General features: G+C 40.8%; 1 long non-coding RNA gene across 4 annotated transcripts in view; it reads right to left on the bottom strand.

The window, feature by feature from the left end:
- Positions 1-6,954: 6,954 nt before the first annotated feature.
- The window catches only part of LOC140730341 (uncharacterized), a 137,542-nt gene continuing 119,357 nt past the window's right edge, over positions 6,955-25,139 (bottom strand). For 2 of the 4 annotated variants that reach the window (XR_012099564.1, XR_012099561.1), the window contains 3 exons: positions 11,494-11,589; positions 7,989-8,091; positions 6,955-7,536 (listed from right to left, as the gene is read on the bottom strand). This is a non-coding gene — a long non-coding RNA (uncharacterized lncRNA). The remainder of the gene's footprint in view (positions 7,537-7,988; positions 8,092-11,493; positions 11,590-25,139) is intronic. The other 2 variants (XR_012099562.1, XR_012099563.1) reach the window with 2 other exon arrangements.

The following is a 25,139-nucleotide window of genomic DNA, read 5'->3' as shown; positions in this document are numbered from 1 at the left end:
GAAGGGACCAGAATCCATTGCTATTTGTCACTTAACCTTACTAATGAGTTCCCCTTTACTGGTATCATTTTATTACTTGGACATAGATCTGAATCGTATCGTATTGATTGAAGGGATATGGCAAGTGCGCATGTGGCCAGCCAATTGATTGTTGCTTGAACCAACAGGGCCTCTCTTTTTACACAGGCTTTCGAGTGTGCATGTTTCAGCTTTGTGGTCTGGTTCATGACTTTTGCACTGTAAGCAGCCCAGCGTGTGCAGTGATTAGTATGACTCATTTAAAAAGTTTAATCCAACTGTCCTGTCGTCGTTCTTGCTCTGCGTATACGTAACTACGAGATGGCTTTCCAAAGTAATTTGTCATTGAGCCTACTAGTGGATCAGCTATACTGGATTGGGTGTTATGTAATGAACTGGAGGTGACTGGGGAGCTTAAGGTAAAAGAACCCTTAGGAGACAGTGATCACAATATGATTGAGTTCAACTTAAAACTTGATAGGGAAAAAGTAAAGTCTGACATAGTAGTATTTCAGTGGAGTAAAGGAAGTTACTCCATGAGAGAGGAGTTGGCCTAAGTAAATTGGAAGGAGATGCTGGCAGGGATGACAGCAGAGCAGCAATGGTGTGAGTTTCTGGGAAAAATGAGGAAGGTACAGGACAGATGCATTCCATAAACAAAGAAATACTCAAATGGCAAAATAGTACCACTGAGGGAAAATAAAGCTGATGTAAAAGCAAAAGAGAGGGCATACAACAAAGCAAAAACCAGTGGGAAGATGGAGGATTAGGAAGCTTTTAAAAACTTACAAAGAATCTTTAGGATAGAAAAGATGACATATGAAAGCAAGCTAACAAACAATATCAAAGTGGGTAGTAAAACTTTTTTCAAGTATGTAAAAAATAAAAGTGAGATGAGAGTGGATATAGGATTGCTAGAAAATGAAGCCAGAGAAATAATAATGGGGACAAGGAGATGGCAGCTGAACTAAGTACCGGTAAGTATTTTGCAACTGTGATACTGTGGTGGACACTAGCAGTGTGCCAGATATTGAAGGGTGTGATGGAAGAAAAGTGCAGTTACTATCACAAAGGAGAAGGTGCTCAAGAAGATGAAAGACCTAAGGGTACATAAGTCACCTGGACCAGCCACAAACCCATGGTATTAAAGTAAAGATTCTAGCATGGTTAGAGCATTGAATGATTGGTAGAGGGCACAGAGTGGGAATAAAAAGATCCTTTTCTGGTTGGCTGCCAGTGACTAGTGGTTTTCTGCAGGGGTCGGTGTTGGGACTGCTTCTTTTCATGTTGTATATCAAGGATTTAGATTATGGAATAGATGGCTTTGTAGCCAAATTTGCAGATGATAACGAAGATTGGCAGGGGGGCAGGTAGTGTTGAGGAAACAGGTAGGCTACAAGAAGGACTTAAGACAGATTAGGAGAATGGGCAAGAAAGTAGCAAGTGAAATACAATGTTGGAAAAAAAATTGTCATGCACTTTGGTAGTAGAAATAAATATGCAGACTATTTTCTAAACGGAGAAAATCCAAAAGTCTGAGATGCAAGGGGACTTGGGAGTCCTTGTGCAGAACACCCTAAAGGTTAACTTGCAGGTTAAGTCAGTAGTGAGGAAGGCAAATGCAATGTTAGCATTCATTTCAAGAGGTCTAGAATACAAGAGCAGGGAGGTGATGCTGAGGCTTTATAAGGCACTGGTGAGGACTCACCTTCAATATTGTGAACAGTTTTGAGCTCCTCGTCTAAGAAAAGATGTGCTGGCATTGGAGAGAGTTCAGAGGAGGTTCAGAAGGATGATTCTGGGAATAAAAGGGTTATTGAACAAGGGAAGTTTGATGGCTCTGAGTCTGCACTCACTGGAATTTAGAAGGATGAGGGGGAATCTCATTGAAACCTTTCCAAATGTTGAAAGGCCGAGATAGAGCAGATGTGTAAAGGATGTTTCCCATGGTGGGGGAGTCTAAAACAAGAGGGCACAGCCTCAGGATAGAGAGAAATCCATTTAAAACAGAGATAAAGAGAAATTTATTTAGCCAGAAGGTGGTGAATTTGTGGAATTTATTACCACAGGGTGCTGTGGAGGTCAGGTCTCTGGATGCACACAGCATCAAAGGTTATGGGAGAAGGCCAGGGAGTAGGCTGAGGAGGGGAGGAAGGATCAGTCGTGATTGAATGGGGGAGTATACTGCTGGGCCAAATGGCCTAATTCTGCTCCTATATCTTATGGTCTCATGATAACAAGATCCATTTCCATTTTATTGGACATCTGCACTCAACAGGTTAGCTCTGATCAATTTCTATAAACGACCAAAATTTTGGCGTTTAGTACAGCCATTTAGTACATTATCATCTGAAGCTCCTTTTGGCCTTTACCAAGGAGTAATATTGGACTTCAGGAAATAGACTATGTTGTCAGTTCTTAGTTTCAAGGTCAATCTGTTTTTTTTTTGGCTTCGAACAGTATCAGAGTATCTGCAGTGAACAGAGAGGAAGTGGAGCAGCTGGTAGGTTGGTGTGAGAAGAACAATCTAAGTCTGAATGAGGATCCCACCCATCCATCCAGCATCCTCTTTGATTTTCTGTCATCAGGCAGGAGACTCTAATGCATAAAAACAGTTTCTCCCTCAGGCCATTGGGCTTCTGAACTCCCTGCCACATCGTATTTGAAGTGTCACTGGTTAATCTGTTACGTACTTTACAGGATTTAATTTATGCACTTTAGTTTGTTACTTATGCATGATTCATCTGTAGATATTATCCCTACCTTCATAAGTTATTGCATGTAATGTGTATTACTGTACTTTACACCCTGGTTCAGAGAAACATTGTCACATTTCTATATGCATTATAGAACCATAACCATATAACAATCACAGCACGGAAACAGGCCATCTCGGCCCTCCTAATCCGTGCTGAACTCTTAATCTCACCTAGTCCCACCTACCCGCACTCAGCCCATAACCCTCCACTCCTTTCCTGTCCATATACCTATCCAATTTTACCTTAAATGACACAACTGAACTGGCCTTTACTACTTCTACAGGAAGCTCATTCCACACAGCTATAACTCTCTGAGTAAAGAAATACCCCCTCGTGTTTCCCTTAAACTTTTGCCCCCTAACTCTCAAATCATGTCCTCTCGTTTGAATCTCCCCTACTCTCAATGGAAACAGCCTATTCACGTCAACTCTATCTATCCCTCTCAAAATTTTAAATACCTCGATCAAATCCCCCCTCAACCTTCTACGCTCCAATGAATAGAGACCTAACTTGTTCAACCTTTCTCTGTAACTTAAGTGCTGAAACCCAGGTAACATCCTAGTAAATCGTCTCTGCACTCTCTCTAATTTATTGATATCTTTCCTATAATTCGGTGACCAGAACTGTACACAATATTCCAAATTTGGCCTTGTACAATTTTAACATTACATGATTACATGATTATGTACATTCAATAAATGTATATAGTTAAATGACAATAAACTTGACTTGTATGGAGTATATTGATTTGCTTATCTTGGTCACCTTCAGCCTTCAAAATGATTCCCAAATGGTGTGGATGGTATTTACATACCACTCACACCATTAGTTTAAGATTGAGGGGCTGGGCTCAGGTGCAGTATTTTAGTCCAGTTTACAGCTCTGTATCAAGCGCAGTTGTCAAAAGTTGCTGAAATAGATTGTTGTAAATCACCATCAAGGCTCACACGTGACGAATGACTGTACAGCTAGGCTACCTACATTTCAGAGCAGGAGTCATATTTCCTTACCTTTGATGATGCCCATGCCCATTTGTCTTAAGAGTGTAAGAAACTAGAGAGGAGAGTTGAAATAAGAGAGAACTGTGATCCCAAAAGCAGCAATGAAGATACTACTATTAATTGCCTAATATCTTATTTTGCAACATTCGTTTAAAAATCTGTACTCAGCAACCGAGCTCTCCGTATGATATAGCAGCAATACAGACATATTTTGGGTTCAAACTGCAGCTGATCTAACAATTGGCATGAAGTATTCATTACCTGTCCAGTGCTCTTAAGGTGAAAAGAGTACAGAATTAAAAATTATCACAAACCTTGCACAGTACACAAAACTGGTAAAGCTACAGCTCATGTTTATAGTTTTGATTTGTGTCATTTGTCCTGAGACCTACCAAGTCAGTGCTCTGTGTTGCCATTGTCCCTTGTGGATGCACTAAATTATTTGATGTTGAAAGACTAATGTGCCTTTCAGAGGGCAGGAATATATGCTTGGTTACAGATGCAATTTGCTTAGTTACATTTCTGTCTACACACAGTCAACTTTATATAGTCCAGGGTAATTAACCACCTGCCACTGATTTGTCTTGTAGAGTCAAGCCAAACTCACTGGCCAAATTCGTAAGTCCTTAGTAATTAGGAGTGACTACTTGTGATGTTTTTGGAATTGTAATATAGATCTTGTGCTGCATCATTTCACCTTGAATTTCATAATCATACGGCATAGAAACAGGCCATTCAGCCCAACTCATTCTCAGAGACCATCATTTTTAATTATCCATGCCCCATCTTGTTTACAATTAAATTTTAGAATCAAATTTAAGCAAGAACTGGAAATCGATTGTAAACAAGGTGGGACAGCGAAAATCTGATTGGATGAGGATTAACCAATCAGGCAGGATGGATGACGGGTGTATAAATACCACCGGACTAGACATGCCCAGCATCATCCCTGATGAAGATGGTAGAGTTTGTCATCAAAATGTTGGTTAAGAATGAAACCTGTACCCAGCTGGAATCCCAAGAAGAGTTTATTCATGATCTCGTTGCTCTTTAGCAACTTGCCATTGATCAGTTGCTTCTGTATTTCCCAATCTTACAAAACATACTATCATACATTACAGAAGGAGATCCTTTGACTCAACCAATCCATGCCAGCCAAGGTATCTACCAAAGCTAGACCCATTTGCCACATTGGGACTGTAACCCTCTAAGCCTTTCCTATCTACCAACCAAGCCAATTGCCTTTTAAATGTTTTTAACATTCCTGCTTCAGTTCATTCCATAGATCGACCACCTTCAGCGTGAAAAACTTGCTCCTCAGATTGCTATTAACTCTTTTCCTTCTCACAGTAAACCTACATCTTCTAGTTGTTGATTTCCCAACCTTAGGGAAAAGACTTTGTGCATTGATGCTATTTATGGCCCTTGTGATCCTGACTCTCCAGGTGACACAAATTCTGGGAATGAACCCACGATTCTTAAGCCTAGTCGACAGACATAGTTCATTGGAGAGGAGTTTAAGATTAATTTAACGGACTAATATCTAAAACTTTGAATCACTGATCTTGGGAGATGTATTCAATCCGCACATTGGTTAATAAAATTAAATTTGGGTAAATAAATAAATCATAAATTTAAAAAAATCTTATATCAGTAATGATAATTATGTTAATAAATGTACTTAATTCACATACCTAAATCTATTATCCTTGCTGGGATTGGACAAAATGTTACACCAGACCCCCACCAATGTGGTTGATTCTTAATTTACTTACCGCCCATTTCCACTGGCATGCAGGGACACAATGAAGGGCCTCCATTTCTAGTGCTGTTCACGGCTTCCTTCATCATGTCAGTAGCTTCTTCTCGATTTTCACTACTGTCAGTCATACAAGTCCTGGGTGAAGACTTGGGAATACCGTCGCACTCATTGCTGTTACTGTCACAATGTTGTTTTATCAGTCAGGGTTGTTAGCCCTGGGCTGAACCCCACAACCTGGAGGACTGGCGGACATCCTAAGCCTGTTCTCTACCCTTTGATCTGCTTGACATAATTTTAAGATGATAGGAGGAAAGTACGTGTGAGGGAGTGGGGAATATCAGAGGTAAGTTTTATTTTGCACAGAGAGTGGTGGGTGTGTACCACTCTGTCAGAGATGGTGGTAGAGACAAATACATTAGGGGCTGATAAGAAATTCTTACATAGCCACATAGATGGTAGAAAAATGGAGTGCTATGCAGGAGGGAAGGGTTAGTGTGATCTTATAATGTCAATGCAACATCATGGGCCAAAGGGCTTATTCTCAGCTGTGGTGTTCAATTTTCAAAAATGTTGCATACATCACATTAGTGACCTCTAACTCTAGATGTTCATCTTTTAAACTTCAAAGTTCAAAGTAAGTTTACTATCAAGGTAGGCGTGTCACCACATGCTACCCTGAGATTCATTTTTCTTGCAGACTTTCATAGTAGAATAAAGCAATACTATGGAATACATGAAAAATTACACAAACAACCAATGTGCAAAGATAAATTGTGCAAATCCAAAAAAAAACAAATAACAACAATAAATAAATACATAATACCCAAAACAGTAGTTGTAGAGTTCTTGAAAGTGAGTCCATACGTTGTGGAATCTGTTCAGTGTGGGATTGAGTGAAGTTATTCGAGTTCAGAAGCCAGATTGTTGAAAGATAGTGGCTGTTACTGAACCTGGTGGTGTAGAACCTAAGGCTCCAGTACCACCTTCCTGAGAGTAGTAGTGAGAACATGGCCTGAATGGTGGGGGTCCTTAATGATGGATGCTGCTTTCTTGTGGCAGTGTTCTTTATCATCCTGTTTCTCCAACATAGCTCATTGATGCACTCAAGCTTCCAAACCCAATGATAAGATTGTAGTCCTCTTGGAGCATTGATTCTTAAATGCTCTCTTGTGGCCTAGCAACCCTAAATTCACAGGCAGGCAGGGATAGATGATCAATTGCCAGTTTCAGCAACAACTTTCCCTCCTCCAGAATGAGTGAATGTAAAAAAATCAGAAATCTTCTATTAAATGTATTAGTTTGCTTAATTAGACGTGAGGTGTGAAAGGTACATTGTAACAAAGTAAGTCCCCTTTCTTCATCCATTACATAGAACATTTATCCTTAAATTATTGATAATGAAGTGAATGCTTTATTGTTTATTTCTCCTTGTTCAGGCAGCCAGAAAGTACAGAACATATATTGTGTTTCAGCTCTCTGCTGATTACAATATGAGGCAGGAGCCAACCAGCTTCAGTGGGATACAACATGTTGACTGTCTTTAAACAAAAGTGCATTGACGACAAAATAGCTGGCGCATGGGGTGAGAAACAAAAATGAAATATAAATGGTACAAAACACTTCCTATTTGTACCAGTTGCTCAAAAGGAGTTGTATTTATAGCTTCACAGCCAAAGGTTTTTCAACAGCCATGCCTGCATTTCTTTAATTACTAGTCCACAAGACTTCTGCTCCTCCTGCAGTTATAACACGGATCTCCAGGAAGGTTTCAGTGTGTCCTCTCTTTCAAGTGTATTAACTTTAAACATTTATTTTAAAACTTTGAGCTCTGCAGTAAACCTCTCTCCTTGCCTTAGATAGAAAGGAGAATATAATTATCATGGTTTACTGCTTAAAACAACACTTGGTACCCTTTGTTAAGATAAGATTTTATCAAAGGTAAAAGGGTTTACTTCTCAGGAGTCTTTAAAGTATTTCTTTGTTTTCCTGTAAATGCCTGCAAGAAAATGAAACACAAGGTCATTTATAGGGACATATACTGTATGGACTTTGATGATGTATTTTAATTTACTTTGAATTTTGAACTTTGAAGAACACCATTCTTCTGTAACAATATGGTGTATTATAGTTCATTTTACGTATTTCAGTACAAGGTAAAATTTGCTTAATTTATTATGATAAGGCCTTAACATATATCATATTTACAGCAAACACTTATAGTCCACCACAATAATTTATTCTACAAACACACAAATGCAGATAATCTACACATCTAATGCAGCTAATTCTACAAAAAGTAGTGGACTTGGCCCATTACACTACAGGTAAATCTTACAAAAGGTAGTGGATTCCACTCAGTATATCACGGGTAAAACCCTCCCAACCATTGAGCACATCTACATGAAACACTGCCGCAGAAAAGCAGCATCCATCATCAAAGATCCTCACCACCCAGGCCACGCTCTTTTCTTGCTGCTGTCTTCAGGTACAGGTGCCTCAGGACTCACACTATCAGGTTCAAGAACAGTTACCACCCTTCAGCCAACGGTCTCTTGAATAAAAGGGGATAACTACATTAATTTAAGGACTTTGTTATATTGTTATTTTATGCTCGTTATTTATTGCTATTTATTTATATCTGCACTTGCAGTTTGTTTACAGTTAACATTTACTGTTCTACAGATTTGCTAAGTATGCCCACAGAAAGAGAATCTCAGGGTTGTATGTGGTGACGTGTATGTGCACTAATAAAAATTTTACTCTGAACATCTGAGGAATATGTATGTGATTGTGAATTGGCATACAACATGTCCATTCAAACATCAGGTTGGTGGCCTGGATACCTGGTTTGAATCTCTGCCAAGTTTAGTCCCGTGCTAGGATTTTGGCAGTCTTCATTCATTGGTGGCCTCGGCAAAGATTTGGATCAGTATGCTTCTGGCCTAATGAAGAAAACAATACCGCTAGGCTTGGATTTGAAAAAAACAGCCAGACCACATTGAACAAGAATCAGTAGGGGATGTCTAGGAAATGCCAATCATAAAATCTTAAAGAACAGGATATAGAAAATACCCAAATAAAAGTAGTTAATTGGGCCAATTTCAAAACGATGAGAACATGTCTGGATTTGGTATAAACTGTAATTGAACTGTGGTGGTCTTTAAAATGCAAATGTTTCAGCTACAGTCTAGGTACATTCCAATATGGAAAAAAGAAGTTAGAAATTTAAAAAAGGAAGACAATGCAACCAGCTCCTCAGCAAAGGAATATGCACAAGAGATTCTGCAGATGCTGGAAATCTGGAGTAACACATACACAAAGCTGGAGGAACTCAGCAATTCAGGCAGCATCTGGGAAACGAATATGCAGTCAACATGTTTGGTCGAGACCTGCTGAGTTCCTCCAGCATTTTGTATGTGTTTCAAAGGAATATGCAACTGAGATTCTGCAATAGAAATGGTGATTTCTCATTTGAACAGAAATCACCAAGTCTGCTTGGGATGCTGAGGGAAGTAATCAGTATCTGAAGTGATCTGTATCTATAGATGTGACTGGGACCTCGCCTGTATGTGATGTATAAAGAAATATACATAGAAAACATGCAGCCTTCTGCCGACAAAGTGGTGCCGAACGTATCCCTACCTTAGAACTACCCAGGATTTACCCACAGCCCTCTATTTTTCTAAGCTCTATGTACCTATCCAGCAGTCCCATGAGAGACCCTATCGTTTCCGCCTCCACCACCACCACCGGAAATTTCAGAGGGCCTGACCTTCGTCCTTCATTGGTTCTAGATGGTGCTTAGGACCTGGAAAACTGTATGTGTTACACTTTTCTTCAAACAAAAGGTGAGGAGATCTCAGGAACAACAGACCAGGCAGTTTAACCACAATAGTGGGGGAATTTTTAGAAATACTAATCAGGGGCAAAATTTTTGGATTGTAGATTGAACAGAGAAAACCAGCTCGGATTTACTAAGTGCAAGTCGTATCTATCTAAAATTGGTAGTTTTCTGATGATGTAACAGAGAGTTGACCTAGACTGCCAGCTGACTCTTGATATAGCACCAAATCAAGTACTTATCATTTACACTGAAGGTAGTGGAATAAAAAGTTTTAAAGCTGCATGGATAGAAAATGAGCCCAAGAGATCAATGCTTTTATATATATAAATAATTGGACCATCGAATATCTGGGCACAATTGCTACAATTGTTTGGTGAAGTGAAAGAGCATAGATTTCATGAAGAAAGTATATTGACAAGGGAAGTGTGAATGATGTAGCCTATTTTGACTTCTGTAAAATCGACATAGGAGACTTGTACAAAAGGTCAGAAGCCACGTGACTCATGCAAACAGGCAATCGGACTAAAATTGGCATATTAATAGGAAGCAAAGACTGATGATGGAGGGTTGATTTTGTGATTGGAACCCTATGACTAACAGTGTATCAAAGGAATTCTGTCAGAACAAAAAGGTAACCAGGGAGAGAATAGGTCCCCTTTAAAGTTCAGTATGGCTGTCAATGTGTGGAACCCCAGGAGATGTGAAAGGCCTTAAATGAACGCTTCTGATCAGTATTTACTGTGATCAAGGATTGGAATTCAAGGATGAAAACAGTAATGTCCTGAAATATAATGACATTAGGAAAGGAGAGGTAGAGCTGGTCAACTGGGAAAGTGGGTAAAGGAACTGGCAGATGAATTTAACTCAGACAAGAGCAAAATGATGCATTTTGGGAAGTTAAACCAGGTCACACTGACATAATAAATGACAGGACCATGGGGAGTGTTGCATAACAGAGAGATCTAGAAGTAGATAATTCCCTGATAGTTGCGAAACTATCAGGCTGTCAGGATGTACAACCGCTCCTCCCTCTGCATCATCCTCAACACTGGTGACCCCCAGAGCTATGTACTGAGCCCTCTGCTGTACACTCTGCTCACACATGACTGCAAGGTCAAACACCCATAATCACATTGTCAAGTTTGCCAATGACACGACAGTGGTCGGTTTGATCACCAACGATGAGACAGCCTACAGAGAGGAGGTGGAACAGCTCGAGCCCTGGTGCCAGGCAAATAAACTCTTCTGCAATATCAAGAAGACAAAGGAGATGGTTATCAACTTCAGGAGAATGTGCACCACTCACACCCCTATTTATATCATAGGACAGCAGTGGAAACTGCGAGCAGTTTCAAACTCCTGAGAGTGCACATCTCGCACAACCTCACATGGTCCAAGAACAGAGTTCTATACAATGAGGGAAGCTCTATTTTATGAGGAGGCTGAGGAGAGCTAGACTATGCACATTTACATTCACATCATTTTGTAGATGGGCATCCTAACAAGCTGTATCACTACATGGTATGGAAACTGCACTGCAGTGAACAGGGAGGCTCTACATTAGGTAGTCAAAACTGCCATCATCACTGGCACCAGACTACCCGTCTGGTATATATATCAAGGATATATATACAGAAAGGTGCCAGAGAAGGGCCAGTAACATCATAAAGGATCCTACCTACCCTGCTCATGGGTAGTTTGTTCCACTTCCATCAGAAAGGAGGCTACACAGCATGAACACCAGTACCAACAGACTCAAAAACAGGTACTTTCCCCAAGCAGTGTCTAATCAACACCTTCACCTGCTAACCCACCCTTCCACGCCCCCAACCACCAGAACTTTGTAATTTTCTGTCAGCCACTTTATATACAGACACTCCTGTGCCAAGTGTTACTTTAAGGACATACAATCAGTCTATGTATATAAATAATCTTATGTGTTTTTATTGTGTTTTTTAAAATTATTATTGTGTTCGTTATCTTATTGTGTTTTTTTTTGTGCTTCATCAGATCCAGAATAACAATTATTTTGTTCTCTTTTACACTTGTGTACTGGAAATGACATTAAACAATCTTGAATTTTGCTAATATATATATATGAACTCCTACCTCAGCAAAGACCTGGACCCATTGCAATTTGCCTATCATCACAATAGGTCAACGGCAGATGCAATCTCAATGGCTCTTCATGCGGCTTTAGACCACCTAGACAACACAAGTGCTTATGTTAGGATGCTGTTCGACTATAGCTCAGCATTCTCCCAATCCTGATTGAGAAGTTGCAGAACCTGGGCCTCTGTACCTCCCTCTTCAATTGGATCCTCAACTTCATAACCAAGAGACCACAGTCTGTGCGGATTGGTGATAATATATCCTCCTTGTTGATGATCAACACTGGTGCACCTCAGGGGTGTGTGCTTAGCCCACTGCTCTACTCTCTGTATACACATGACTGTGTGGCGAGGCATAGCTCAAATACCATCTACAAATTTGTTGACGATACAACCATTGTTGGTAGAATCTCAGCTGGTGACAAGAGGGCGTACAGGAGTGAGATATGCCAACTAGTTGAATGGTGCCACAGCAACAACCTGGCACTCAATGTCAGTAAGTCAAAAGAGCTGATTGTGGGCTTCAGGAAGGGTAAGACGAAGGAGCACATACCAATCCTCATCAAGGGACCAGAAGTGGAGAGAGTGAGCAGCTTCAAGTTCCTTGGTGTCAAGATCTCTGAGGATTTAACCTGGTCCCAACATATCAATGTAGATATAAAGAAAGCAAGCCAGCAGCTATAGTTTATTACAAGTTTGAAGAGATTTGGCATGTCAACAAATACACTCAAAACCTTCTATAGTTGTACCATGGACAGCATTCTGACAGGCTGCATCACTGTCTGGTATGGAGGGGCTACTGCACAGGACCGAAAGAAGCTGCAGAAGGTTGTAAATCTAGTCGGCTCCATCTTGGGCACTAGCCTACCCAGAACATCTTCAAGGAGCGGTGTCTCAGAAAGGCAGCGTCCATTATTAAGGACCTCCAGCACCCAGGGCATGCCCTTTTCTCACTGTTACCATCAGGTAGGAGGTACAGAAGCCTGAAGGCACATGCACAGCGACTCGGGAACCGATTCCTAAATGGACATTGAAGCTTTGGACACTACCTCACTTTTTTTAATATACAGTATTTCAGTTTTTTGCACATTTTAAAAAATCTATTCAATATACATAATTGATTGACTTGTTTATTTATTATTATATTTTTATTTTATTTATTTTTCTCTCTCTCTGCTACATTATGTATTGCATTGAACTGTTGCTGCTAAGTTAACAAATTTCATGTCACATGCTGGTGATGATAAACCTGATTCTGATCTAGTATTTCGTCTGTGTCCACCAAAGATTTTAAAATCTCAGCCAGAGCCCGAGCAACCTCTTCCTTTACTACTCAAGCAGCATGCAATGAATCCCATCTGGTCCTGGGGGAATTTATAACACCATAAGATATAAGAGCAGAATTAGGCCATTCAGCCCTTCAAGTCTGCTCCAAATATGAACATGGCTGATCTATTCTCCCTCTCAACCCCATTCTCTTGCCTTCTTTCTGTAACCTTTGATGCCTAATCAACAACTTCTGCTTCAAATATACCCAATGACTTGGTATTCACAGCTGTCTGTGGCAATGAATTTCATGGATTCACTACCTTCTGGCAAAATAAATTCCTCCTCCAGAGAAGGTTCTCAAGGATGATTCAAGGAATGAAAGGGTTATCATATGAGGAACGTTTGATAGCTTTGGGTCTGTATTTGCTGGAATTCAGAAGGATGAGAGGGAATCTCACTGAAACCTTTTGAATGTTGAAAGGCCTAGACAGAGTAAATATGAAAAGTATGTTTCCCATGGTGGGAGAGTCTAGGACAAGAGGGCACAGCCTCAGGATAGAGGGGTGCCCTTTCAAAACAGAGATGCGGATAAATTTCTTTAGCCAAAGGGTGGTGAGTTTGTGGAATTTGTTGCCACATGCAGCTGTGGAGGCCAGGTTGCTGGGTGTATTTAAGGCAGAGATTGATAGGTTCTTGATTGGACACAGCATCAAAGGTTACAGGGAGAAGGCCAGGAACTGGGGTTGATGAGGAGAGAAAAAAAGGATCAGCCATGATTGAATGGCAGAGCAGACTTGATGGGCTAGATGGCCTAATTCTGCTCCTATGTCTTATGGTCTTATATGGAGGAACTTAAAACAGTTTCCCCCTCTCAACCCCAGATCCACTGATGTCAATAAGGATGAGCCTGTCTCTGTTCCTCCTATAGTCCACGACCAGCTCCTTTGTTGTTGCGGTCTTTTATTGATTGTATTATGTTTCTTGGATTTTCTGTCTATGCTCATAAGAAAATGAATGTCAGGGCTGCATATGGTGACATATATGTAATTTGATAATAAACTTACCTTGCACTTTGAAAATGATTCATTTAAGATCTTACTTGTACCTTCTGGTATTGTCCTGGTTGTTGCTAATGGGCCATATTATTTCCCTGGTTATTCTTTTGCCTTTACTATGCTATGCCTTCAGATTTACCTTAATTTTGTCTGCCAGTGACTTGTCATGACCCCTCTTTCTTAGCCTTCCTAATTTCATTTTGCAGGGACATTATAGTACAACTTTTACGAAAAATTGGTTAGACCACAACTGGAGTAAGTACTCAGAATCAGAATCAGGTTTAATATCACTGGCATATGTCATGAAATTTGTTAATTTTGCTGCAGCAGTACAATGTAATACATGATAATAGAAAGAAAAACCTGTGAATTACAGTAAGTATATATAATAGTTAAATTAAACAAGTAGTACAAAACAATAGAAATAATTCTTTTTCAACTCTCTTTGTACAATTTTCTTTCAACAGATTATAAAGTGGAATTGATTGCATCAGGGAGGATGCAGAGGAGATTATACAGCACAATAACAGGCCTTTCCGGCCAAATGAGCCCCCACAACACAATTGCACCAATTAATCAACTAACCTATTGTGTCTTTGGAATGTGTGAGGAAACTGGAGTACCTAGAATAAAACCATGCTGTCATGGGAGAACGTACAAACTTCTTACAGACTGTGCAGGAATTGAACCCTGGTCAATTGTTCAAGTGCTGTAAACATGCCCTGAATGGAATGAGGGAGAGAGGATAGGCTGAACTTGGTTCAACTCAGTTGATGAAGCTGAGGGGGAACTTAATGGAGGAATACAAAATTATGAGGAGCACATATAGGGAAGATAATAGGAAACCTTTCCCACAGCAGAAGTAGGTCAGCATGGTAACACAGTGGATAGCACAATGCTTTATCATACCAGCAACCCAGGTTCAATTCCCACCACCTTAAGGATTTGTACATTCTCCCCGTGACCACGTGGGTTTCCTCTGGGTGTTCTGCTTTCCTTCCACAGTCAAAAGACCTATTGGTTGGTAAGTTAATTAGTTATTGTAAATGGTCCCGTGATTAAGCTAGGATTAATTTGGGGGATTGCTGGACAGCATAGTTCCAAAGGCCAGAAAGGCTGGTTCCATGCTGTATCTCAATAAATAGATAAATAAAAGTAAGTATGTTAAACTGGAAAGCATTGGTTTAGGGTAAAGGGCAAGAGGTTTAAAAGGGATCTAACAAAGAACTATTTCACTCAGTGGCTGGTTGGAATCTCCTTGAATAAATGTGGATGCAAGTACTCTCAGAACATTTTGATAATGATTTGAATCACCAGTGTACTGAAGGCTACAGACCAAGTGGTGGTAAACAGGATTAATGTGGAGAAGCAGTTAATGGTAGACATGGACGTGGTGGACTACAGCACCCTTATGATTCTGCGACTTTAAGAGGATCCTTGTTTATTATAACTCAGCAATGATTTAAAGAACCAGAAGAACAAACCATAATGGAAAACATGATAATTACTACTCCAGATGAGTCAGCATGTTTCATCTGTGAGTAACTGCACCTTAAAATACGTTAGATCAACAGAACAAATACCTTTGTATCATGGAATTCCATTCCATGTTGCTAAGATAATTTTTCCTTTGATATTGCACATGAACCTTGACTGAGTGTGTAGGATAAACAGCCAAAAATCAATTTGTTTAGACTAAACAAACAGGACACTAACTGGATTAACAAACAAATTACAGTAGGATAAAGGGAAAATGACCTCTCTGAACTCTGCAGGGAAAATGGAGGAGTTCGGTGGAATGAATACAAGAGAGTGAGACAAATGTTAGAAGGCTACATACTCCACTATTAGCATGTGCAACTGTAAAGAAAAAAACAAAGAGGAAGGGATACTGAACTCACAGCAGTCTGATCACTAAGGGCCAATCTCAACATTGTTACCAAGCCTGTTCAGGCAGCTCCTGTGGAGACTGAACAGAGGTGATTTTACAGGTCAATGGTCTTTAATTAGAACTAAGAACAAAATAGAAAATAGACATGAGCAAATCCGGGGTCAGTCCCATTTCTGAAGAATCATGTCTGCTCTATATCCTTTAGTCGTGGAATTCAGACTCAGGCTTTTCGGGGCCAGACATGAGCAGACTTGCAGAAAACTGAAAGGGAGGCTGAGAACAAGGGATATGCTGTGATCGGGTGGGGACAAAGAGATCAGGTTGTAAAGGCATGGTAATGTCACTAGAGGAAGTGTATCCACAGCTTCTGCCCTTCAGGGTTTTTTTGGAGGCATGTATCAGCCAAAACCCTTTCCCCTTCCCTCCAGCACCTTGAGCATTTTAAGCTTATTTAGACAACCTGCCCCTGCACACTACCCTCCCAGCCCTGGAAAGCAAGGGACATAGGATTTAGAAAGAAACTCTAGTGGCTTCAATCCCGGCATGGTGTAATCTGTGTTAAGCGCAATACTGGACTGGATGAAAATCACTTAGTGTCTTCAGAAGCCACAGTTTGAATCCCACCAGTCAGAGCTCTCCTGTTATGGGTGTGCAGTCTGAACAAACAAATGTTATTCAGTGCTCAGCAATCACCTTGGGTTATGGGTTGTTTGGACTCAAGATCAAAAAGTGCACATGTCCTTAACCAAATAATTGCCTACTTTAATGCCATATACACAATTACACTGGTTACCTGTTGCAAATCGATAAGGTGGAGATAGATTTTTTCTTTTTATTTCAGACCCACATTAAAAAGGCAGTAACCACACTTAGAATAATACTCACACTGTTTTGACAACAAGCACCCAAACTAAAAGCATGTTTTTCAGTTTCGTAACTGGTGGTGCTTACTTACGAAAGAAAGGTGTTAAAGTCCAAAGCAGCCAAATTCCCCTTATCTGCACATTGTGCACAAACATTGTCTGTGGACATGCAAAGGACATTTTATGCCAGAGTGTAAAGTTCCTTGTGATAAGTTGTTGCTTGCCACTCCTGTTTCCAACTTCAGCTTGCACTTTTGACCAAGACCATCACCCTAATTTTTAACATGTACACAGTTACTTTAAAAAAATCAAATGCCAAAACAAACGTACAAAAGATACAATGAGAATGTGATTGCAATTTGGATATTTAAGGAGGAGTTGAGAGCTACTAATAGAGAAATTAAGCAACTTCTCTTCTTTCCACACGTTTCACACAGTCATACTTTACCAGCATTCTGCCTTCAGCTTTCTCAGTTACATTCCCGTGATTTATTGGACATTGGCTTGAAACAATATATACTGATGTCATGGAGCAAGTCAGCCATTTATATTTCCTAGAACAGGTGAGAGTTGTTCTTTACCAAAAATTTTCTTCAACCCAAATTGTAATGCATGAATACTGAACAGTTTTTCTAAAACTCAGTATCAAATGTAGTTAGTTTCGAGGTCAGGGCTTTTTTCCTATGCAGAGGAGTCTAGATCTAAAGGACACAGATTTAACAATAGGGAAGAAATTTAAAGAAGATTTGAGGTGCAAGTTTTTCCACATGGAGGATGGTGGTTACCTGGAACAAGATGCCATAGTTAGTGTTGGGACAGATATAATTACCTGGTTGAAAAGACATTTGGACAGGTACTTGAAACAGAAAATGTTAGTATCTAAGTAGGCTGGTGGGATGAGTGTAGATAAGCATCACAATGGGCATGGATTTCTGTGTTCTATGATTCTAATTATTAATCCATCTGTGTAAATATGGATAGGGGTGAATGATTTTACCATAGAAAGCCTGACCAAAACAGGATCCTATCTTTCTCATTTATTTTAAGGAGATCCCAACAGATTAAACCTACCAGTCCCATGCCCACTATAGTACTTATTTCCCTGTAGCCCAGCAACGTGTTCTTCTCTCACATGCTCAGCAACACTTCTTCAATCCTGTTGTCATTAGGGTTCATTTATGATAACCATTCAGCTTATCGGTGCATGTTTGGGATATGGGTGCAAAAAAACCATGGGTCTCCTGAAAAAGTTGCTATCTTTTTTTTAAAAAACAAATAAACTTTATTCATAATAAAAAATATACAAGAATAAACTGTGTTATTTTTTACATTCAAAGTCAGTGCTTTCAGTACTGTTCCATTACGTTCCTACATATCAATCAATAGCACTGCTGCCACTCATGTGGACCCTGGGGTGGTATCCTATTACAATCATTGATGGACTTCCTCCTCCAACCTGACCCCTCTGTTTCCAATAGGAGAAACAACCTACATTGTGGTCCTCTCCACCGAGCCCTTGAGGAGGCATTCTACCAATCTAGACTCCCCACTGTGTCTATCAAATCCTTCTCCTGCAGTGTCTGCAGGACATTCTGTGCTGAATACTGCCTGATGGACCTGTGGTCAAAGGCGATAGTCAGGAAGAACTATTTCACAAAGGGCAGGTAATGCGACAACATCCAGCTGACTGACACATTGCATGGCAACAGCGCCAGAACCATCCTTGGCAACACTCGGGACAGATACAACCTCAGCATGAAATGGTACCTGGTGCCCACATAAGTAACCTGTTGCAGCCACACACAAAGGTGGTCACCAGGGTGAGGATGACATTGGGCTATGTTTTAACCCATTGTACATTGTGACTTTCTGACACATTTCATCTTGGATCCCCAGATGAACCTGAAGATAGCTCGAGTGACTCCCAAGCTGAAAGAGCAGAGAATGGGCCACATTTGAAGTACGTACAGAAGCCCTGAGAGCACCTCACACCTGATAACCAGGTTCTTCCTCATAGTCCCAGTTTCTATTTTGCGTTCCCAATCCATTCCAACCACTTGTTGGTACACGCCTTGGCCCCTTCAAACCAGTTCCCTAAAGGTTTCATGTAATCAAACCTGATGATCAAGGGAACACTGGATTGGTTGGGCCAGTTGGCGAAAAACATGGCCTCATCTTGGTGTAGTTAACTCTGTCCCAGGATGCTAACTCAAACTGTTTGCAGATGCTGATAAATCTTCAAACTGACCTCAGATTCAAACAGAAGAGAATGATGTTGTCTATGTACAGGGAGGTTTTCACTTGAGTCCCTCTAGTGTCACTGGTCTTATGTTCTCATGCTTCCTGATGGCTTTGGCAATGGGCTCTATACAGCGCACAAACAAGACTGAAGAGTGGGCAATCTATTCCAGCCACTTCTTGGTGCACACCTTGGCTCCTCCGAACCTTACTCCAGACCTGGTGGGTAAGCTATCTGTTTCCCACCCATTGGTTTGGACTGCACTACAGTTGTTTGTGCAGAGCAGTTGGATCCAATTCCTGATTCCCTCCTCAAAGCCCATTTTGGAAAGTATGTTCATCACAATTGTGCGTTATATCCTTGTCCAAGCTGATCCAGCAGGCATCCACCCCCTTGTTTTGCACATAGGCAATGGTGTCTCTGAGCAGCATAAGGCTGTCAAAGATCTTCCTGTCAGATACAGCTCAGGTTTGGCCAGGGCAGATCACCTATCCTAGAACAGACATGCCCCGTTGGCAAAGGCCTTGGGCAGGACCTTATAGTGTACATTCAACAGCAGAATGGGGCACCAGTTCTCAATGTCATCTCTCTCCCCTTTCTGCTTTTAGAAGGGGGAAATGACACCCATCCTCATGGAGTCTAACATGTCAGCAGAAGCATACACTTCCAGCAGGTCTAGGCCATCCAGTCCCACAGAGCCAAGTACAACTCAGTCAGTAAGCTGCCATTCTGGGAGCTTTATTCAATTCAAAGGAATGGATGGAGCAAGCCAGTTCTTCCAGGGTCAGTGGCTGGCCCAGATACTCATGCATCTTTTTCTTAATACATCTCTGCAATCAGCACCCGAGATTACGATCAATCCCAGGTCCTAGAAGTTGTCTTCAGAAATCTCCACTGTTGTGTATTTAATATTTCAGTAATATTGTAAATACATTGTTTGATTAGGCATTCTTGTTCACCTAAATAATGCATTGCGGGTTATATGTAAAAGTACGTAAATGACATGCGTCATCATGTCACCACGTGATATGTGCACACCTCACTTAAGATATAAAATGAAGTTAGGACTTTCTGTGTTTTCCCTTTAAACTAATTTTATGTTTTGGACTCTACAAAACAGAACAGTGGTGATGAGAAAGTTTTAAGTGAACCTGAGACAACTACCTATCTGATGAAGCACAGTAAGACAGTTGAATTTTAAAAAAGTGCAGCATATGTCTCTTCAGAGGAGGAAGAGAGAAATGGTCAAGTTAAAAAAAAGGCAGAAAATGGACAAATTTACAAGTTCATAAACAGTAGGTACTGGTGATAATAATCACAAATAAATTTTAAAAAGCAGAAACAGCTGGCTACATTGGAAGGATTGACACATTTGATTACACAAAAGATAACAGGCTGCTGTACATGGAATGATCTGAGCAGTAGTTTAAAACAAATGGAATAGCCAATAAAAAGCAAGTTCCAATTTTGCAGAAGGGTCTCGACCTGAAACGTCAACTATACTCTTTTCCATAGATGCTGCCTGGCCTGCTGGGTTCCTCCAGCATTTTGTGTGAGTTGTTTGGATTTCCAGCATCTGCAGATTTTGTCATTTTCAATTTTGCTGAGTGCATTAGATTTAAAGGCATGCAGTTTGCTTAGCTGACTGCTCTAACTAAACCAGCCGAAATTAGCTTTGCTGATATCGTGAAAGTAATGCAGGGATGTGGAAAGGGTTCACAAGGATGATTCCAGGAATGAAAGGGTTATTATACAAGGAACTTTTGATAGCTCTGGGTCTGTACTCACTAGAATTTTTAAGGATGACGGGGATCTCGTTGAAACCTTTCAAATGTTGAAAGGCCTAGACAGAGTAGATGTGGAAAGGATGTTTCCCATGGTGGGAGAGTCTAGGACAAGAGGACACAGCCTCAGGATAGAGGGGTACCCATTTAAAACAGAGATGTGGAAAAATTTCTTTAGCCAGGGGGTGGTAAATTTTTGGAATTTGTTACCATGGTCTTCTGTGGAGGCCAGATTGTTGGGTGTATTTAAGACATAGATTGATCAGTTCTTGTTTGGATACGGCATCAAAGGTTATACGGAGAAGGCCAGGAATGCGGCTGAGGAGGAGAAAAAAGGATTCAGTGTGATTGAATGGCGGATCAGACTCGATAGGCCAAATAGCTTAATTCTGTTCCTATATCTTAAGGTCTTATGGTCTTAATGGAACAGAAACCATTGTTGATGATAGAACGATTTAGGTTCCAAAAAGCAGTTGGAAACACTATGAATGGAAACAGCAGAAAGAGAAGCAATTGAGTTGCTGTCAGGAATGAAAGTGAGCAAGAACAAATTTGCAACATTCTGAAACCAGCCTCTCTGAACAAATTGCATTACTGTTGAGGCAGGGGCTCATATACACCAAAGAAATGCAGATTTAAAGCTGAAATTTGCAGAAAATATAACAAAGTAGGACATATATTAAGAGCAAGTAGGGCAAAAATAAATAGAGAAAAATCTAAGAAGTCAAGTTGCAGAGATTTCTAATGTGAAACTAACAACAGACAAGCATTATGGCTTACACCAGAACTGAACGGCAAATTAATTAAAAGGAAATTGGACACTGGGTCAGCTGTTTCAGTCATTCCACAAAATGAGTTTGAACTGCATTTCAAAGATATTGAACTGAAGCCTGCAAATATCCAACTAAGAACATACACCAGAAAAAGGAAAATTCCTTTGGGAATGACATTTGTAACAGTGGAATACACCAACAAGCCACACTGGGCTTGCTTGTGGTAAAAACAGGAGGGCCAGCATTGCTGGGGCCATAATTGCCTGAGACAACTACAACTTGATTGGAGATCCATCCACCATTTGCATGCCACATCTCCCTACAACAGAGTCAACTGAAAATGAATTAAGAAAGGTACAGGATGATACTACAGCAGTGTTCAAGGATGGCATTGGATAACTCAAACATATCAAGGGTAAAATTCTGTTAAATGAAAATGCCACACACAAGTTTTGCAAAGTCTCTCTAGTTCCTTATACCATCCGTGATAAAGTAGCTAGTGAGCTAAATCACATGGAGGCAGAAGGAATTCTTTCCAAGGTTGAATGGAACACATGGGCAACACCAGTGGTCCCAGTAGCCAAGAAGAATGGGTTGGTCAGGCTTTGTGGTGATTTTAAGGTAACCATCAACCCAATACTGAGAGTAGATCCAAGATAAAGGATATCTTTGCAAACCTTTCTGGAAGAAAACCCTTCAGCAAAAGTGGACTTAGCTGAGGCCTACTTACAAATGGAGATGGATGAAGAGTCCAAAGTGTTTCTCACTTGAACACTCATTGCTCTACAAGGCTTATTTCTGGAGTAGCATCTGCACCTGCACTCTGGCAGAAAACGATGGACTAGGTGCTGAAAGGCTCCCCAGGCACTCAGTGTTACCTGGATGACATCATTGTTGCCGGTAATGATGACAAGGACCATCTCCAAAAACTCAAAGTGTTAAAAAGATGAGAAGATTGTGGGCTTAGAGCACAATGCAACAAGTGTAAATTCTTTAAACCAAGCATTACTTATTATGGTCACACCATCAATGCACAAGGATCACACAAGTGTGCTGAGAAAATTTAAGCATTGATGAATGCCACAAAGCCAAAGGACATGTTGCAGTTGTGGTCCTTTTTAGGATTTGTCAATTAGTACAACAGGTTCCTGCCAAACCCGGCTACTGTGCTCCACCCTTTGAACTCAATACTGCCGACCGGGAGGAAATGGCAGTGGCAGTGGACCAAGCAATGTGAGGTGGCTTTCAAAAAATGTAAAGGAAGTACTGTCATCATACACTGTACACACTATGATCCTCATTGTCCAGTGAAGCTTGCCATGCATTATAGTAGAGGTGCAGTCATGCCACATATTATGAGTGATGGAAGTGAATGCCCCATAGACTTCACATCATGTTCCCTTACCTCTGCAGAGAAAAATTACACATAGATGGACAGAGAGGCCTTGAGTCTGGTTTAGGAAGTAAAACATTTCAACTTGTATGGGAGAGACTTAACTATCATTACTGTTCATCAACCACTAGCGTCCATTTTCAATCTACAGAAAGGTGTTCAACTAACAGCAGCAATATGAATGCAGAGATGGGTTCTGTTTCTTGGTGAATGCATTACAAGACTGAATTCAAGAGGATGACTAATCATGGAAATGCTGATGGAGTACCCTGTTTAACCTTGCAACAGGAAATACCAGAAAAATTTACAAAAAAGGACACTCTTGACATATTCTCTTGAATGCAAATCAAAAGTCTCCCTAATATGGCAGAGATGATCCAAAAGGAAACCAGAGAAGTCCCCACTCTGTCTCAGGTCTACATGGCCACCCAAAATGGCTGGAATGTGCAGCAGAAACTCCAGTACTCCTATTTTTACCAGTGCAGGGATGAACTTGCCTTTGATGGAGGTTGCCTTATGGGGGATTTGATCCAAGCTGAGAGCTAAAGTGTTGGAAGAACAGCATGCTGGTTATTTGGGTGTGGTTAAAACTAAAGCATTGACTCAAAACTTTGTCTGGTGGCCTGGGATAAATCAGCAGATCGAGCAGCTTGCCATGCACTGTTCGGGACGACAACATGTCCAGGAGATGCCAGAAGAAGTGCCTCTCCATCCCTGGGAATGGCCTGCTTTGCCCTGGCAGAGGATTCACCAAGATTTTTCCAGACCACTCATGGGCACAAATTTCTTGGTAGTAGTGGATGTAACTACAAAATAGCCAGAAGCCTCCACTACAGCCTTGATGCGTTGAGAAGCCTCTTCAAAAAGATGATTGCTACAGATCACTTAGTCAGTAACAATGGACCACAGTTTGTTGCGGAACAATTTCAGTCATTCTTAAAAATGAATGTAATAAGACATATTACATCTGCACCTTACCACCCAGCTGCATACGGCTTGGGGAAAAGGTTTATCAAGAGTCTATGGAACACACTGTAAGTAATGTCAGCAGAACATAATACACTAACACTGAATCAGATGCTCACCAATTTCCAACTTAGCGCACTCCACAACTAACAACTCACCAGCTAAACTGTTCCTGGGTTGTTGCTTTGTTCATGCTTGTATTTCCTCAAACCCAATCTCAGAAGAAATATGCAGGACAAACAGTCCTGGCGAGGGACTACAGAGGTGATCAAAAGTGGGCATTTCGAAAGAGTAAGGCCAGAATTGGACCACTCTCCTACACAGCAGAGATTGCACTAATATCATTTGGGCAATATTCCCTTTAATTTGTAAAGACCAGTGCAGTGTGTGCAAAAATCTTCGGCTGTGCAAATTTCCACCCAGTGACAACAACATGCATGCACTGAATAATCTCTTCAATGAAAACAGTATAAATAATCCAGTTCTAAAATCTGCAGGCAAATCATCACAAACTCCATGTTGTCAACTCTGTCCGGATCAGGAACTGGAAAAGGAAAAGTGATAGTGTATGATTGTGAAATATACTTAACATGCCAATGAGATAGAGGGTGACAACCTTTTTGTGTGCAGTTTAAATTCCTTTGTGCTAGTGGCAAAAGATGCATGCATGTGTGCACACATGCACACACCTTAGAGGGAACATTGATCTTGAGATGACACATTGAGTAGTTGGGGACAGCAGGGGCAATTGTTAGAGAAGAACGTTGTCAGAGCCACTTCCTGCAATCCCAGAGTCAAATCCTACAGCCACCACAGCACAGGCCTCAGAACCTGAGATTGTTTCACAGCCACAAGTCTCACCTGTCAAGTAGAGTGATCACCTTGGTCAGGAAAGACATCATCCCACAAGGGTAAGAAATCCTCTACAGCGATTAAATTATGAAATCTTTAAGCCTGAATGGACAATTTAAAATTTACCGTTGAAATACATACATCCATTTGTAATGCCCTGGTTCACGTCTTTACTGTTATGCTGCAGGTATTTCATTTAGCAGCTCTGTAAGAGCCGCTGTTCTGCTTTCAGCCTCTTTGGGTTATTGTTGAAGATAAGGGATGATGTGGAATGCGTGCCATCCAATTAGCGGGAGGTTTTCTTGATGAGGGACAATAAGGTTGGGCTTGAGGTTTTCTTTTGTTCGAGCGGAGGTGAAGAGAGAAGATGCTGGGGAGAACCTGTCGTAGCATATGATCCGGTGGGAGACCCATTTGATCAAGATGGATTGCGAGCGATGTTCGGAAGGTGGTGTGTGCTTTCACGTGGACCAAGGGCCCAGCGTGTGAGTGACAGAGAAGTTCAAGAACTTCAAGAACAATGTTAAAACACAGCGGATTTAATTCTTTTTTTTTGACA

Source organism: Hemitrygon akajei, chromosome 7 (genome assembly GCF_048418815.1).
Source record: "Hemitrygon akajei chromosome 7, sHemAka1.3, whole genome shotgun sequence".
Lineage (NCBI taxonomy): Eukaryota > Metazoa > Chordata > Chondrichthyes > Myliobatiformes > Dasyatidae > Hemitrygon > Hemitrygon akajei.
Note: the sequence above shows the minus strand (reverse complement) of the source record. Positions and strands in the feature narration are given on the sequence as shown.